The following is a 15,299-nucleotide window of genomic DNA, read 5'->3' as shown; positions in this document are numbered from 1 at the left end:
ATGCCCTCACCTTTTACTTTGGGCATGTATTTCTTCAATAATCACAGGGACTTGTCATAACTTCTAGTTTACCAATGTATATTTCTTAGCTTATCCATTTGTGATTTTTTGAGGAAAAATTTACAGACCCTAGCTATTTTTCTCCATCAGTGACATAGGAAATAAAAAGTGTATATTGAATCTCAGAAGCATGTTGAAATGCCTTCTGTAGCAAAAGGGGAAGTGAGGGTGAATGTACCCAGTCTCACTAGAAATAAGCTTGTAATTGTGAAAATATTCTTCCTGAATTATTCCCTTCAGTAGAATTTAATAAGCCTTTTCATTAGGTGGCAAAATTTCCTTGCAGCATCTGAATGACATTTGCTGTGGTGATTTCTCTCTTCTCCAAAGCAGCAGTTTGGTAATTCTTTTTTTTTTTTACCAGCTGAGGCATAGCAGAAAATAAAGAGAAAGCAAGAGGGAAGAAAGTCATTCCTAGGATGCAGAAGAATCATTAAGAGTAGAATAAAGCTTAGAAGAGTCTCTAGAATAGGATGATTCATTTCAATACCACAGCCCTTTGAGTAGTCCAAAACATATGCAATAAAGAAAAGAAACTAGGGAGCCTGATTATCATTCTTACCCTCTAATTCTCTACTACTAGTGGGAACTAGTCAGCAGAGAGCATTTGCCTTCTCTTGTGCCTCCTTTGCTGTGCAAGTAGTGCAGAGCACCTCTGGGAAGGAAACTTCACTACAGAGTACTTCTGCCTGTGGGCTTTTGACCTTTATGAAATAATGCTTTGAATCCTTAAACGGAAGCACCAGAACATTCCTTTCCTGTGGATGAAGAAGTTGCTACATCTATTATAGTTTCCAATATATAAGTAATTGCTGTGGAATAACTTACTCTGCAGATATTTTAATTGGTCTGTAGTTTCCTTTTCCTTCTCCAGACTTCTCCTTCAGTAAGATGATTTACCTTATGTTTTGACAGTAAATGATTACTCATGTATAAATTCAAAAAAATGAGGAGGCATTAAGGTAGAGAGTTGTGTTTCCAGCCATATCTGTGAAACAAGAGTGACATCTAGTAGTCAATTCTGGTAAACACAGGTGTATTTATCTGGTAATTATATTTCCTCTCCCCTAATGAAATGCTGTAAAATTACTTATCTTTCACTTACAATGGAAAGCCCCACTCATTTGTAGAGCTAAAGTACTTTACACACAAGAATTATTTGAACCTTGCAGCACTCCTGTTAAGAATTTTTAAAACCAACTCCATTTTACAGCCGGTTAAACAGAGTAAGTATAAACCAGCTTGTCCAAATTCCCCAAAATTTCTGTGAAGTAATTAGGAACAAAACCTAATTTTGGCTACAATTGACTTACTCTTTCCATAAGTTACACTATCTTGGATTTTCAGGAATGAAATAATTTCCACCACTTCTGGTGCAGTGTGGCAAAGAACCATCTCCTGCATTAGATTTACAGTTTACAGCTGAAAATGCATAACATGGGAACCAATAACACACGTACTCAAATCCATATGTAGTCAAGTACAACAGCAGTCTGTCAGTACGTGCCTTTTCAGAAGAGTGCAAGGAGTTCAATGGCATTTTCAGTTTTCTGTGCCCTGGGATTCCTTATTGCTGTAGCACTTGTGAGTGCCAGATATGAATTTTAAGTGTTGTTTGATCCTTGGGACAAGAACTTCTTTTTTCTGTGTTCATTCCAACTATCTTTTGAAAATGTTTGTCTACATATTGACTTATATATGCAGTAACACTTAGAGTCTGGCTATGATTAAGACCCTAAATTTTAGGACAGCAAACTTTCAGTTAAGGAATTAGTGTATGGGACTCCCTGTGAAACTGTCCTCAGGAAGAAAGGAGCAGAACAGAGATGGCAGTTATTTTCTTAGAGCACAAGAACTCTCGATTCCCATTTGTAAGAAATCAGACAAGGAAGACTAGCATGGCAGAGTAAGGACCTCCTCGTCAAACTAAAATATAAGAAGGAAATGCACAGGCAGTGGAAGCACATCCTGGGAAGAATACAGGGATACCACCTGGGTGTGTAGGGATGGGATCAGGAAAGCTAAGGCACAGATGAAGCTGAATTTGGCAAAGAATGAGAAAAATATCAAGAAGGGCTTCTAAAGGTACATTGGTCAGAAAAGGAAGACGAAAGCAAGTGTACCCACTTCCCCCTAGTAAGTAGGACAGGAGAACTAGTGACAACTGACAAGGAGAATCACAGAATCAGCTAGGTTGGAAGAGACCTCTGGGACCATCAAGTCCAAGCTTTGACCTAACACCACAGTGTCAACTAGACCATGGCACTAAGTGCCACATCCAGTCTTTTCTTAAACACCTCCAGGGATGGTGATTCCACCACCTCCCTGGGTAGCCCATTCCAATAACCTTTTCTGTGAAGAAGTTTTTCCTAATGTCTAACCTGCACCTCCCCTGGTGCAGCTTGAGCAGTTAGAGCGGGTCCAGAGGAAGACCACAGAAATGGTCAGATGGCTGGAATGCCTCTCCTATCAGGAAAGGCTGAGAGAGTTGGAGTTGTTTAGCCTGCAGAAGAGAAGGCTCTGGGGGGACCTTATTGCAGTATTTCAGTACTTAAAGGGGGGTTGTAAGAAAGATGGAGAGAGACCTTTTAGCAGGGCCTGTAGTGACAGGACAAGGGGTAACAGTTTTAAACTAAAAGAGGGTAGGTTTAGTTTGGACATAAGGAAGAAATTCTTTACTATAAGGGCAGTGAGACATTGGAACAGGTTGCATAGAGAAGCTGTGGATGCCCTGTCATTGAAAGAGTTCATAGTCAGATTGGATGGTGAAAGATGTCCCTGCCTATCGCAGTGGGGTTGGACTAGATGATCTTTAAGGTCCCTTCCAACTGAAATCATTCTACGATTCTAGGAGTCTATGATTTTGTCTCTGTTGAGCTGGACTCTATCATAGAACCATGGACTAGGCTGGAAGGGTCCTCTGAAGATCTTACAGTCCACACTCCTGTTGAAAAGCAGGATTGACTTGGAAACTAGAGCAAATTGCTCAGGGTCCAGTCAAATTTTTTAAATCTCCAAAAACGGGGGCTCCACAACCTCTCTCAGCAAACTATTTCAGTGCTAAAACTGTATCAGTTTTTTTTTTCCTTGTGTGTCACCAGAATTTCTTCTGCTTCAACTTGTGACCTTTGCCTCTTGTCCTTTTGTTGTGCACCTCTATGGAAAGTTTTGCTCAATCTTGTCTCCAGTAGAAGACAGCAGTGAGGTCCTCCTAAAGCCTTGTCCTTTCCAGGCTGAATGAGCCCATTTCCCTCAGCCTTATCTTCTACATCATGTGCTCCAGCGCCCTGATCTACTAGCCCTCCACAAGATGTACTTGAGTTTACTGGTATTTTTATTGTCCTGTGAGACCCAAAGCTGGACTTACAATCCAAATGTAGCATCATGAATCCTGAATAGATGGAAATAATTATTTCTCTCTATTGGCTACACTCATGCTAATGGCACCCTTTAGGTGTACTCAGACAACTGTGACATGAAATCAAAATTAAACTGATTTATTATATGTTAAGACCTCAGAGAGGTTTTCTTTCTCAATGCTATTTGAAAGCAAAAATTAGGAGAATATACATTTTTTTCCTCCTTAGTAATTCTTATTGAGAAAAAACATAGCATAATCTGCGTAACACCTAAAGAATACCTTGACAATAAGCTAATGATTCTGTCCTGACCAATTCTATATTCTACTCAAGAGATTAGGAAAGGTACTTAAGAGGAATCATAAAATTTTAGTTGCGTTTTTACTTTTAGTTGTAATCATTACCATTATACCAAATCTTAAAAAAATGACCTTTCTAGGGCATAGTCAGTATAAGTCTCTTTCTCTCTAGAATATTAATATTTATTTTCTTCTTAGCATTGTATAATTTTTTTGCATGCATGATGTGTTTTCAAAACTTAAAAAAATCTTTTCAGGCACATAAGTTTATCTTTGCTGACACATTGAAATATCAGTGGAGGATAAAGGTATGAATATTTTGCACAAAACACGTAGTAGGTTTTTACTTTTTCTTGATGTCTATTTGTAAGAATATTTCAAGGGTTGTCAGTGCTAAAATTATTTAAACAGATTGTCACATAAATGAATTTATAATGCAGAGCTTACATTGTTATCAGGATTATAATATATCAGGTTGGTCTTTCGTTATTTCTGGAAGGAAATTAAATATTCCTAAAAGTACATTAAATAACTATACTTATATTAATAGAACACAAAAGACTAAGACCAATGCCTTGTGCTTTACTGGAGCTAAAAAGAGGGGACTTGACCTCAGTGGATATTAATCAGAACCTGAGAGTGGCGAAGACCTGTATTTCCCTTTGGAAAAAAACATCTTGCCTACCTTTCTTCTGTACTGTGTGTGCCAGGACTTTCCAGGTACTAAGAAAAAAAAAAAAACACAACAAAAAATGAACGAGAAAAACATAGCTGTTCTGTATCTTTTCTGATAATTTGTAGTGTGATTTATATTACTGGGCATATGAAGAAAGCACTCTCTCTTACTTTTGTGTTTAACCCAGATGCTTTAATCATATGTCTTATTTTCTGTTTCTTATACACCATTTATAGTAGAGTAGCACCTGGACTCACAGAAGAGACCAGAAGTCCATCCTACTTCAAGCAACTGAATATTTAAGTACTCATGGCATATGAGAGTCAGAGGCAAAAACAGAAATAACCTGGCAAATGTTAGCAAATCAATGGCAGATCCAGGATTCGAACATAGATTTCCTCTAGGCTGTTTGTGACCTCCAGCCTTACCTATATACCTCTATTTTTCCTGTCTAAATAGGAAATCTTAATTCTGAATTAAAGTCTCTTTCTTTGACAGGCCAAGAAACACTGAAATAGGCTTTATTCCCTTTCTGTAGTTTTAATTCTATTTGCCTACACATTTCAAAGAATGTTTTAAGCTCTCTGACAGTCTTAACAGGTTTTTTTGGGGTGTTTTAAAAGAAATACAATTTGCTTATTACTTCTCAGTCTTTGAGAAACATGATTTAGACAAGAATATGGAAATCTCACCATGCCAGCCTTTAAATAATTTCCACTTGCAGATCTGTATTGCCTTTTATGTTCCTGGCCAAAGAACTCATGCTCACACACAGTCTTTGTTAAGCTATTTGGACTCATTGTCAGTACTTGGTGCAATAGTAAAACATCGATGACTAAAGCATTAGGACAGTAAAAATACTAAAGGTACGGGTTAATTTTCATTCACTGCATGTAGGTTTGCCAGAAAAAAACATTTTCTGTTGGGAAGCAATTTTTACTTTTGGGGTTGTTTTTTGCCGATTTCAATGGTAAAACCACAGGCAACACTTTATGATACACAACCCTAGAACTGGTTCCTAGTTCCAGGACTTAGTTTAATTCTAGCTCCATTTTGGGCTTTCCCTACACTTGACTTCCAAGATGCAGTGGAATGAATCTATCCCACAGTGAAGGTGTAGCCAAGGAGCAGATGCATATAAAATTCATTTCATTATGAATCACTCACTTCCACAAATGAATGCACATATTGATTAAATGCTTTTATAATCTAAAAAGAGAAATAATTTTCACAGCCTATTAAAACTTCAAAATATTTTGTATACTCAAGTCTGAGTAAATTATTTACCCTGGAGAATGAAAATGATCCATTTTTTAAAAATTTATTTAGAAAATATAAGTTTATATAATTTTATTTTCCAGAACTGTTGTCACATAGTCAATTCTAGATTTTCCAACGTGATAAGAATATTTCCGATATAAATGATATAGCAAGTGAATATAGTTTCTTTGCTGTCATTCAACACTTTGTATAATTCTCTGAGTATTTTACCAATATTAATATAAACAATGCAGATAAATACAATAATAATAATTTCAAAGGGTTTATGGTGATCATCTTCAAGAAACAACATTCAAGAGGAAAACAGTCTTCGAGCAATGATGGTTCATACGATTATAGTCTCTTCTACAAGGTTATGAAAATAACATTTATGTTAATTACAGCCTATGGCAATGACTATACTAACAAACTGTTCCACTAATTACATTTTGCTATTTAGATTCCATTAGTTTGAGATTTTTTATGCAAAGATTTGAATATTGCCTGTATCTCATCAATAATAAAGGATATTAATGGAGATAATACAAGTTTCAACCTACAATTATAGCAATACCTTTTAATTCAGTTTCTTAACACAGAGTGTAAAAATGGAATTAGGAATGATATATACTAATCAGTACTATGAAATTCATACCTGTCTATCTTTGAACTTAAATAACTTTTTTTTTTTCTTAAGGAAAGATGGAAATGCAGGAAATGAAATATCTTCCCCTTTCATAATGGAAGGTTTGTCTAAACAGGTATTACAGCTTTTTGACTCTACTTCTGACCAGACTGGTATTGTACATGTTTGTTTTTCACCTTCTGCCCATGGACCAGGGGTATCCATTTCAGCTCAGGACTGGGGCCCAGGCCAGCCAGATGTGCCTGTCACCAGTAGTTTTGCAACCATGCCCACAACCTTGCCTGATGGCCCAGGTTCTTGGTTGATCCCATTTACCATCCCTGGGCTCACCCTGCTTGAGTTGCTCAAGCACAGTGGGGCAGAGCCCTGGCTGACAAGGCATCACGATGCCCAGACTTGTTCAGGACAGGTGGAAGACATACAACTCCTTCAAAGCTAGTAGACTTTGTAATTGTGTTTGATCTCTGTTCTTACTCTGTAGCCACTGCTATAAATGGCTCAGCTGATGCTCTTTTTCAAAGTAATTCAATATTAGAGACAAGAGGATAGTATTGAACAGCCTCTGCCATTAACTGACTCTGACTGAAATTTCATCTGTGGAGATAATGAGCTAAAGGCTCTATGACATTTCTGCTTGCATAGAATAACGTTTAAAAGCTGAATTGCTGGACCCTCAAAAATTATTCTGAACGATGAAGTGAAGGTTGTAACCCATAGTAGTTATATACTGTTATATGTTATTTCTTTAGTAAAATAGTGGTTATTTGTTGTTTCATTAACTAACAAAACTGTGAAGACCCTACTCTAAGGAATTTATTACTGTAAGTGTAAGTAGCTTCTGTAAGGGTTGTGGACTAGCTCTGCAGCAGAATAGGAAGACCAGGGTTTGGTTTTAAGTCACTGCAATGTGATTGATATGTTGGTGTATCTAAACTACATCAGTGACATTCAAGTGGACAGAATTCTATACCCACAAGGATGCACAGAGATATATTTTGACATTATATTTGACTTCTGTGACCTAACAGGGACAATTCTAAGGCAGATTCTGCAACTACTAACATACATCAACACTTGCTAACAGGGATTCTGTTTTAAGTTCAGTAAGGTACTAAACAGTCACTTCACCATATTAATAAACCCTAATAGTTAGCTATTTTGCTAAGATCATGATGCTGTTTGTTAACCCTGCAGGGAATAGTGAAGTAATTTCCCACCGTAGATCTGGGAATCTGCTTACTAACCTTTCCAAAATGATCATGATAATTAATTAAAAACCTTTCACGTTATCTTAACAGAAAGAATAACATATTTGCTCTACGTGTTCTGTTCCTTCTGTTACTAATGAACTTACGGACACGTTTCTGAGTCCACTAGAGGTAGTCTAGATAGTCCTCTCAGAGCTAAACTCAAGTGTCATGTCAGCTTCCAATCAAAAAATAAAATACAGGTGCTTCACATATCAGGGCTAATCATCTATCACCTATTGATACAGTTTTTTGATGCATGTTCTCTATTATTTTTTGAATTCTGCCTTCCATTAAGTGAGAAAAACTAAATAATAATGGTCTGATGAAGACACTGTCTCTTCATGTGTGATGTATACCTTGTTGTAAGCGGAACTAATATGAACAGACCAGACTTTTATTATAAGAGAAATACACTTTATTTAAAGAATCTGTTAAAATCTACCACTGCTGCAAACTGAGTTTTTCTGATGTACAGCTCTCCTTGTGCCTGCTCTCCGGCAGTTGTATACGCTCTTGCCAAGTGCATAGTGAAGCGCATGTCCTGACACTCCAGAAGCTTTTGCTGGGGTTTCTGCCTCATCCACAAATAGGATTTCTGTTCTCATTGATTCTTATATGTAATATAATTTCTCATGTTCTATTGTTATTTGTTAACTTCATAGAGGAAAACACACTAGCACTGTTGCACACGGGAAATATGCTTGCTACATGCAATTTTGTTTTAACTAAGTGGCACCAAGCTATTTGTTCTTAGGAGGGCATCAAATGGAGTTCAAATTGTCACAGTTGTGCCCTCAGGCAACAGTATCCACATATGCACACATAAGCATACAATACCAGTACACCTAAAATGATGTTTTTGCTTTGTATTGAGGTATACAGTAAGGACATTAGCAATGTCTACTAAAAGACAGCTCATTCCATTAAATAGTTTCCAATTGCAATTGAGAAAAGTCCACTATAGTAACAGAGAGAAATAAAAACATATAAAAAAACCCTAAATCTGGGGGATTTTATACCAGCTGTGTAACAGTTAGCGAGTTTCAGACTTTCTGATCTGAAAACACCTCAAACAAGAACGTATCGATAATCTGTTACATTCTAAAAAAAAAAAGCATATTTGAATTTTTAAATGTCTTATTGAAAACTTTATCTATACCTCAGTTGTCGATAATGACATTAAATATTTATTTAATTAAGCTGTTTATTGAACAAAATTATCAAAACAAGTAATGTCTGCTGTTATGATAGTCTGGAATAGATACTATTCAGCAGTTCAGTGTGCCTAATCCATGTTTCTGGAACTATTGCTAGGCTCTTGTAAAAACAGTTGTTACATGCTTACATAACAGTAAAGCGGAGAACATTATTTCCTCTCTATGAAGGGACAAGTCCCACTTCTATATCCGAGGGATATATTTTACTACATTAAAATTTTTGAAAAATAAAATTTGCACTAATATCCTCAAACAGATAATGGCACTCGTAGTTAAATGACATGCATACTTCTTTATAATTCTTTTTTATTTCTTCAGCTGAACTGACATTGAATACATTTTGGTTTAGAAAAATTAATGAATAACCCTTTCCCTGTTCAGAAGGTATTAGAGAGGCTCTTCATTCATTTTTCTGGCTTGCTTAAATGTCATTGCCTCATGGGGCTATAAAAGTTGAGGGTTTGTTTAACTGAGAACTTACTGGGTCCTGAGCAGCTGCACTTGGGTCTAACCTTCCCTTTGCCTTACACCAATGATCTTGTATTTTTTCAGAATGTTTACAGTGTTCCAGTCAGGAGAGTGGCCATGTTATTAATCTAAAAATCTGAGAGTCATACTTCTTGACAGCACTTTGGAAGGCATGATTGGCTTACAGCAACCTTGTTGGTTTGAGAAGAATAAGAGAATAAAAACTTCTCTGAGAGGCTGTTAGCCAGAAACACCATCGCGTTTCCGTATTTGACTTTCTCACATGTACCAGTAGTAACAAGTTACTCATTCTCCACTCCCCACCAAATTGCACCTTTTAAATGGGAAGTTACACTTTCACTTTTGCAAGCACCTTTAATCGAGCCCAATACTTGTATCCTGTAAGTAATGTAATAATAGCATGTCTCTGTAATATTAACATGATACAGTAATTCTTAGTATTTTCTCTAGATGCTTATTTCACCTATGCTACAATTCTGTTGCATAACATACAGCGAGCAAAAATTACGTCAATATTAGCAACTGTAAGGCATAGATGAATGAAAAGCCTCACCTTGGATGGTTCCATCAAGGAAATAATCAGTAGGCCGTCCTGTTGTGGAGAAATCCACATGGCCCCCTCATTGATAATATGGCCTGGAAAACAACAGCTGACATGATGAGAATGAGTCAACCAAATATCTGTTCTAAAAGGATGTTTGTCCCTGTGTGCTGGTTTTGGTTGGTATAATTTTCTTCATAGTAGCTGTTATGGTGCTATGTTTTGGATTTGTGATGAAAATAGTGTTGATAATGTAGAGATGTTTTTGTTACTGCTGAGCAGTGCTTACACTAAGTCAAGGCCTTTTCTGCTTCTCACACTACCCCATTAGCAAGTAGGCTGGGGATGCACAAGAAGTTTGGAGGTGACACAGCTGGGACAGCTGACCCCAACTGACGAAAGGGATATTCCATACCGTATGACAAAGTGCTCAGCATATAAAGCTGGAGGAAGAAGAAGGAAGGGGGGACGTTCAGAGTCATGGCATTTGTCTTCCCAAGTAACCATTATGCATAATGGAGCCCTGCTTTCCTGGAGATGGCTGAACACCTGCCTGCCGATGGGAAGTAGAGAATTAATTCCTTCTTTTGCTTTGTTTGCATATGTGGCTTTTGCTTTATCTATTAAACTGTCTTTATCTCAGCCCACAAGTTTTCTCACTTTTACCCCTCTGATTCTCTCTCCCATCCCACCAGGGGGGAGAGAAAGAGAGTGGCTGTGTGGTGCTCAGTTGCCAGCTAGGGTTAAACCGCGACAGCCCCAAAAATGATAATGCTTGAGTGGAAATGAACAATTTAAAAGTCTGCCAAAAACAACCATCAGCAAGACTAAACAATATCCAAGGTAATACAAACAGACTTTTGAGAAAAGGAGAACTCAGTTTGAAAGGATATATAAAAGAAGCTTGAAAATCTGAGATTGTAGGAAGAGGCTTTGGAGTGAGAAGTAGGTAAACAGCAGCAGTGTCAACACCAGGTTTGACATTGCCAGATGTCACCCAACCAATATTGCTACCCCTGCCCAGGTCAGGCAAAGCATCCTTCCCACTGGATGCCATGAGCTGCCAGCATCCATCTCATGGGGAGACAGTACAGATGGTAGCACTTAGGGACCCACCTTTGTGCAGCTGTGACTCCTGAGGGACTTTGTCACCAGCACATGGGCCAGCAGGGTGTGGGGAGTAGTAGGGGAACACATGAAGATGGAGCATCTGCATCTCCCATAGGGTATGTGCAAGGTGGGAAATCTGCAGTGCCAGGAGAGGGGATGTGTGCTGGTAACACACAGAGCCTGAGCAGTGGGGTGGTGGGGTGGTTCTGTGTGTATGTGTCTGAGAGTGTGTGCGATTAAAACTTTAGAGGATTAGTTACAGAAGCATGTTTGGAAATATGCAGGTGTTTATTAACATTTTGTAATTTGTAGCATTATGATTTGTTTTGCTCTGTTTCTGACATTGATCCTGAAATTATAATTCATTTACTGTCAGTTAGTCATGTTGTTAATAAATCAACAAACAACTTTGATCCTGATTCCTTTGAAACCACATGAGTTGAGCAGTTTTCTTCAAGTCATAACTTATTTTAAATTTCATGTCACATACAGGTAAAATTTCAATGTTGTACAGTGGACAGAATCAAAAGGGAGGTTAAATTAGATGCTTATATCAAAGACTGATAGATTATATGCTCAAATGCTTGCAGTGTATGAGTGATCTAGAAAAAAAAGGTAAGAACTAAAAGTTTGTCATCTTAGTGTCCCTTTGTTGGACTCTTTCTGGTAGCTTCATATCCCCTTTGTCCTGGGGAGCCCAGAACTGGGCACAGTACTTCAGATGGAGACTCATCAATGCTGAATAGAGGGGGCGGGGGGGGGCGGGCGCAGGGGAAATCAAAAAACTAAGAGGCACTCCTGATACATCAGAAGGTTGTGCTCCATCCAGAGAGACCTCAACAGGCCTGAGAAATGGTCTGACAGGAACCTCATGAACTTCAACAAGGGAAAGTCCAAAGTTCCTCTCCCTGGGGAGGAACAACCCCAGGCACCAGGACATGCTGGGGCCACCCAGCTGGAAAGCAGCTCGGCAGAAAAGGCCCTGTGGGTGAACACAAAGTTCAGCACAAGCCAAAAATGCCCCCTTCTGGCAAAGAAGGCTAATGGTATCCTGGGCTGCATTAGGAATTTTGCCAGCAGGTCAAGGGAGAGGATCTTTCCCCTGTACTCAGCACTGAGGCCACACCTGGAGTGCTAGGTCAGTTCTGGGCTCCTCAGTACAAGCAATTCCAGTGGAGGGTCACAAAGATGATGAAGAGACTGGAGCATCAGTCCTATGAGGAAAGGCAGAGAGAAATGCGACACTTTAGCCTAGAGAAGGTTAGGAAGGATCATATCGATGTCTATAAATGCCTTAAGGAAAGGTGCAAAAAAAATTAATCCAGGCCCTTTTCACTGGAGCCCAGTGACAGCAGCAGAGGCAGAGGGCACAAAATGAAACACAGGCAGTTCCCTATGAACATCAGGAAACACTTTTTTACTGTGATGATGACTGAGCACTGGAACAGGTTGCCCTGGGGTGGAGTTGGAGTGATTGTGGAGTCTTCCTCCTTAAAAATATTGAAAAGCTTCCCAGACATGGTCCTAGGTAACATGCTCTAGGTGGTCCTGCTTGAGCAGGGTTGTAGGACCAGATGACCTCCAGAAGTCCCTTCCAACCTCAACTGTTCTGTGATTCTGCAGTAAAACTAAAGAAATAGAAGCATTACTACCATAATATATAATAAATATAGCTAGCTGTTTATTTTGTAAAATGGCAGTAGTTTAAGAGCAGCTACTCTAGGACAGTCTGAAAGAAAGTAGGACACATAATAACTTTTTAGGAGAAACAGTCCTACTGAAATAATCTTTCAGAATTGAAAAATACGAGACCTGGATTTCAGAGAAGCATTTACAAGGTCATTCCATTTTTTCAGCAGAATTCAGGCTCTTAATATTTTGTGAATCCAGATTTCACTGCTTTGATCCTAATCTATTGATCTCTTTAAAGGTTTCAATATCTGTCTTCGACACATAAGAAAAATCTAGAATGTAAAAATTGCTTTAAAAATGTGCGCAGTAGATCTTGAACAATGACCTCTCCTGTATAAGAAGGTCTGCTGTTGGAGGAAACCAGACCCAACCACTGAAAGCAGAAAAGTTGCAACAAACTGTGCAAACCTGGCTAATAAATATGCATTAAGCATGCTTGCACAGGTGGTCCATGTGAACAAATACTCAAAAGTGAATGGTAACTGATGACATCAATGTTATGTGAACTGTAAAAATAAATATGCGAGTAGTCTCAAAATTGTATATTAAAGATCTGTAACACCAGGTCCTTCACGGGTTCCCCACTGTAAGATGCCTTTATTGCTGGCCAAAAAAGGGGTTTTAACTACTGCATACTTCTACTTCCTTCTTTCCGGTACCTGCGCACAAACTAAAAAAAGAAAACGCGAACAAGTCCTTTTTACTAACACTTAAGAAAACAAAAAAAAATATAACCACAATAATTTTTTAAACACATGATTTGGAATCATAGAATCATTTGGTTGGAAAGGACCTTTAAGATCATCAAGTCCAACCATCAATCCAGCACTGCCAAGTCCACCACTAAACCATATCCTTAAGCACCACATTTACATGTCTTTTAAATACCTCCAGAGGTGGTGACTCCACCACTCACAGGGCAGCCTGTTCCAATATTTGGCAACCCTTTCGGTGAAGAAATTTTTCCTAACATCCAATCTAAACCTCCCCTGCTGCAACTTTAGGCCGTTTCCTCTCATCCTATTGTTTGTTACTTGGGAGAAGAGACTGACACCCACATGGCTACAGCCTCCTTTCAAGTATTTGTAAAGGGCAATAAGGTCTCCCCTCAGCCTCCTTTTCTCTAGACAAAACACCCCCAGGTCCCTCAGCCACTTCTCATAAGACTTGTGCTCTAGACCGCTCACCACCTTTGTTGACCTTCTTTGGATGCACTGCAGCACCTCAATGTCTTTCGTGCAGTGAGGGGGCCCAAAACTGAACACAGTATTCAAGGTGCAGTCTCTCCAGTGCTGAGTACAGGAGAACGATCACTTCACTAGTCCTGCTGGCCACACTATTCCTGATACAAGCCAAGATGCTGTTGGCCTTCTTGGCCACCTGGGCACACTGCTGGCTCATATTCAGCCAGCTGTTGACCAATACCTGCAGATTCTTTTCTGCTGAGCAGCTTTCCAGCCACTCTTCCCCAAGCCTGTAGCGGTGCATGGGGTTGTTGTGCCCCAAGCGCAGGGCCCAACACTTAGACTTGTTGAACCTCATACAACTGGCCTTGGCCCATTGATCCGGCCTGCCCAGATCCCTCTTGATTTATTTACATGAAAACATGTTTCAGCAATATATTGTTTAGGTAGAGTAGTTATTATTACTGTTCATTCCAGATAAGAAGATGTAACTTCAAGTACATGTTACATTTTCCTCACAGAGATTAGTAATATGATGACTTTTCATAAATACTGATAATTGTTTCCAAAGAAGATAAAGTACACTTCTTTTATCTTAAAGAAATAGCCAATAACTGAAATTTTCATGAATAAGAAAGCTTACAAAGTTGTACAATAACACTTTCCGTGAATGTCTTTTACTGAGAAAATGTAGTTGCCTTCATTTAGCCCCCACCCGGGGCTAAACAATAGCAGTTTTTCTCTCACCCAATGTCTCTTCCCCAAATGAGGAAGGGAATTTAGAAAGGGAGAGGGAGACTTGTAGGATGAAGTTAACCAGTTTTAATGAAATTAGGAAATCAATATAAATGACAACACAAAACATACAAAAGTATACTTACCCACAGATAGATCACTAGCAAATTACTCCAGGAATGCAGAACATGGAAGAAGGGAGGAGAGCAGGAAGAGCCTCACCTCTTCCCAGCAAACCCTCTCTTCTATAGTGAGCTTGATGTCAATGCTATAGAATACACCTGTGGGCCAGCCAGGGTCAGTTGCCCCGGATTTAACTGCTGAGGATCTTGATCACCATGGCTGGCCACAAACTGAAACCAAATCCCAGTGAAAACAGAACAGTAGTTAAAGGTAATAAGCTCGTAGAAAGAATAGATTCAAGTACATATATTTTATGTAAATAGCAAAGTTCTTACAAAAAAAAACAAGTCAAACGCCCAAAAAACACCACCACAAAAGCTATTTATAGTGACACTTAAGCTGACAAATGATCATGCACAGCATTCTACCTGGAACAAATCAACTGTGTTGTAAACCATCTGGAATATCTAATTCCTTACAGAAGTGGATATGACTTGCTATCATTTTATGAGCTATTTATTTGAGATTTATAAAGGTGGGAGAGGAGAAGAAAGTGTAAAAAAAATGGAAGATTGTTCACAAAAGTAAATAGTTTACAACTTCATTTTATTTCTGTTTTCTAACCTGGAGAATGGTTTCTTTCCAACCCTGCATTGCA

At 38.7% G+C, this 15,299-nt stretch overlaps 1 pseudogene; it reads right to left on the bottom strand.

Moving 5' to 3' along the window:
- Positions 1 to 2,312: 2,312 nt before the first annotated feature.
- On the bottom strand, positions 2,313 to 14,087 carry LOC137672502 (uncharacterized; annotated as a pseudogene).
- Between the last annotated feature and the right edge of the window lie 1,212 nt (positions 14,088 to 15,299).

This window comes from Nyctibius grandis, chromosome 21 (genome assembly GCF_013368605.1).
Source record: "Nyctibius grandis isolate bNycGra1 chromosome 21, bNycGra1.pri, whole genome shotgun sequence".
NCBI classification, from domain to species: Eukaryota; Metazoa; Chordata; class Aves; order Nyctibiiformes; family Nyctibiidae; genus Nyctibius; species Nyctibius grandis.
Note: the sequence above shows the minus strand (reverse complement) of the source record. Positions and strands in the feature narration are given on the sequence as shown.